At 40.0% G+C, this 3,315-nt stretch overlaps 1 long non-coding RNA gene across 1 annotated transcript; it reads right to left on the bottom strand.

The window, feature by feature from the left end:
• Positions 1 to 2,177: 2,177 nt before the first annotated feature.
• Positions 2,178 to 2,949, bottom strand: LOC108366504 (uncharacterized). The gene is made up of 4 exons (XR_001848094.1): positions 2,708 to 2,949; positions 2,547 to 2,644; positions 2,386 to 2,483; positions 2,178 to 2,322 (listed from the first exon to the last, which is right to left on the bottom strand). It is a non-coding gene; the product is annotated as an uncharacterized LOC108366504 (long non-coding RNA).
• Between the last annotated feature and the right edge of the window lie 366 nt (positions 2,950 to 3,315).

Genomic DNA, 3,315 nt, shown 5'->3' with positions numbered 1-3,315 from the left:
GTAGGGGTATTCTCCAAATCTTGCAAAGCCATTGCACGTAGCACGGATTGCACGGATTGCATAAATTGCAAACACACAACAAGAAAATTCATGGGAAACAACATTTCCTATCGCTGCAAAATATGCAACGTCGAAACCCATGTATATATTTTGCAAAATAGCATAGCAAGATAATAGCGACCCTGTGCTAGTTGTTTTGTTGTTGGAATTGCTACATATTTCTCTCATTCCTCTCATCTCGCTCACTTAATTTTTTTTTGCTGTCTCTTGTTATTGTATTTGATACATAATTTCGCTGCTTGCTCCCCATGCATGCTACCTCTTTGCAATGGGGTGTTCTCGTACTCTTCGAAATTTGGAATAGTATTTTTGCATTTCGTGCAATCCGTGCATCGTGCAAGACTTCGAGAATACCCCTAGTGTTTAACATTAGAAATCATTGTTGCCTAAATTGTAATTTAGAAGACGATTTGAAATACCTTACTGGCTTTAAGGCTCTCCCGCTTTTCGCTTACAAGCTGGCCAGCGTGCGAAAATATGCGCTCACAAGGAACAGATGTAGAAGAAATACATAAACATTTTTTAGCAAGTTGGAACAACCGAGGGTAAATGTTTTTCCGTTGATGCCACCACACCAGTGGATCATTCGGCTTTCCAGAATGGTCTTTTCGCGGAAGAACAGGTTCAGCTAAATATTTGTCCACCTCAATAATAGCACTTGCTGTTTGATTTGCTGGCCTTACGTATTTCTGGACTTCAGCGTCAAAGTCTTTCGGTGTCGTAGTAGTCGGTGTTTTGAACAACCATATTAGCAACACTTAAATATAATTTGTCGACATTGGAATTATATGCTGTTTCAGTTATGAATCCAAATTTTTTAAATCTTGGATCCAGAACTGTGGCTTGCGCTATTAGTTCGTTAAATTCTAAGTCTTTAAACCTATTGTTAAGTTCGTTTAACAGTTTTGCAACCAAATTGTTTACATCGGGGCTTAGTTGCGAGGTATTGAAGGTTTTTAAATGTTTGCTTAATTGCTTAATGTACAGGATTACACAAGATGCACTTATGTGCTTTTCGACACTAATTAATGTCGTAACAACTTCAAACATTTCTAAAACTTTCATTGATTGCTCTGCTACCAACCACTCTTCGTTACTTAAAAAAATAATTGTTTGTAATACGTCATCTCTGGCCAGCATCGACGACTTAACTAAAGCTAAAGTGGAAATCACTGCATCTTTTAAAACTAATACGCGCTTCAACATTTCATATGTTGAGTTCCAACGAGTAGGTACGTCATTAATAAGTTTCTAAACTAGTTGCTGCATAGCCTGCAATGTTGCTTTAAGTTTTGAACACGCGTAAGTGCTTTTTGAAAAAAACCTAACAATTACTTTTATTTTATGCAAAACTATTCTATTTCTTTTAAACCACATTGCGCCACTAAATTTAAGGAGTGTGCAATGCAGCACCAATGCCGCCAACCTCCCCCACGAACTGCTGCTTTCATATTAGCTGCATTATCACTAACTATAACACTTATCTTGTTACTAACTCCCCATTCGCAAAAAATTTCGTATATTTTTTTTGTAATATTTTCACTTGTGTGCCTATCTAAATATGAGGAGCAATCTAACAAATCCGACGCAAGGAATGTTTTTTTATCCTCTTCCACAATGTAGTGGACAGTCACACTAAAGAAGCTATCTCCTGCACGGGAAGTCCACCCGTCCATCGTCACACATATAGCATACGCCCTCTCTAACCGCCTTTTCATCACCTCCATGATTACATTATACATGGCCGGTATTAACGTGGAGGACACTGTTTTCCTAGTTGGGAGTTTATAGTTCGGATTTAGGAGACACACCAGCTTCTTAAATTCCACGTCTTCGACGATGCTAAATGGATGGTACTCGCGGACAATCATTTTAATTACCTGGTCATCGACTTGTTGCTGCTTTTTGACTGGAAGTGGCTTGTGTAGGTACTGTGATACCGATCCTTGAGGTGCGTATGATGCTCGCGGTATATTTCGCTGTGGTGCTTCTACCTGCATTGCTGCTGCCTGCGTGTCAACTTCTGTTTCCAAATGCTGCTGCCTAGCAATTTTTTGGAAGGGATGCCGCCTATTCATATGGCGAATCAGGCTGCACACTGATTTGTTTGCCACGGATATCTGCTGACCACATAGATTACATTTTACTTTTTTGTCTTTCTCATCGGAGAAGTGCAGCCATAATTCGCTCTTTTTATTTGGCATGATGAAAATGCAGTGAAACGCTCGTGGAGCTCACAGCGACGCTTGGATGAATAAGCTCCTGTTGATAAGGACACGATTATAATTTTGTTTGGAAAAAATTTTATGACATTTAGCAACTTACTTGTAAAATGTGCAGGAATACGCAAAATTAGTGATTAGTAGATGAAAATGCAGTGAAACGCTCGTGGAACTCACAGCGACTCTTGGATGAATAAGCTCCTGTCGATAAGGACACGATTATAATTTTGTTTGGAAAAAATTTTATGACATTTAGCAACTTACTTGTAAAATGTGCAGGAATACGCAAAATTAGTGATTAGTAGATGAAAATGCAGTGAAACGCTCGTGGAACTCACAGCGACGCTTGGATGAATAAGCTCCTGTCGATAAGGACACGATTATAATTTTGTTTGGAAAATATGTTAAGACATTAAGCAACTTACTTGTAAAATGTCCAGGAATAAGCAAGATGAAAATGTGCCAATTTGCCAGTAAATGTCCGCCAAAATTATAGTCAAGGCGCGTCTATATAAAGTTGTGGAAAATATCCAATCAGCTGTTCTAGTAACACCACCTTGTATTCTATCATTCTTGCAGTCGTATGAATCGGCAAAGCAACTCTGAGAAAACCACTGCGTTAAGCTGCCTGAAGAGGCGAAATCGGCGCAATAGTGTCAACACACTGCTCTGATTCCGGCAGCGGCAGTGTTAGTGTATCAGCGCCAAAAAATTTGCGCCGTTACCCTGGCCTAGTAAATGGTGCCAACGCGAAAAATCGATGGAAGTCGGAGACGTGGTCCTCGTTTGCGATGAAAACGAAAGGCGCGGAGAATAGAAGCGAGGCGTCGTCATTGAAGCATTCAAAGCCCCAGATGGACAAGTCCGTTCAGCAATAGTGAAGACAGCCTCTGGAACCCTACGGCGACCAGCGTCAAAACTAGCATTGTTAGACGTAATTAGTGAATCTCCGGCAGCCCGTTCGATTCACGTGGCTCGGGATGTTGCATAATAGAATAATTGCCAGATTTCTTTACTATTATAAATTTGAATT

This window comes from Rhagoletis zephyria, unplaced genomic scaffold (genome assembly GCF_001687245.7).
Source record: "Rhagoletis zephyria isolate East Lansing unplaced genomic scaffold, Rhagoletis_zephyria_1.1 Rzeph_scaffold_02291, whole genome shotgun sequence".
NCBI lineage: Eukaryota > Metazoa > Arthropoda > Insecta > Diptera > Tephritidae > Rhagoletis > Rhagoletis zephyria.
This window is presented reverse-complemented; position numbering and strand designations above follow the sequence as displayed.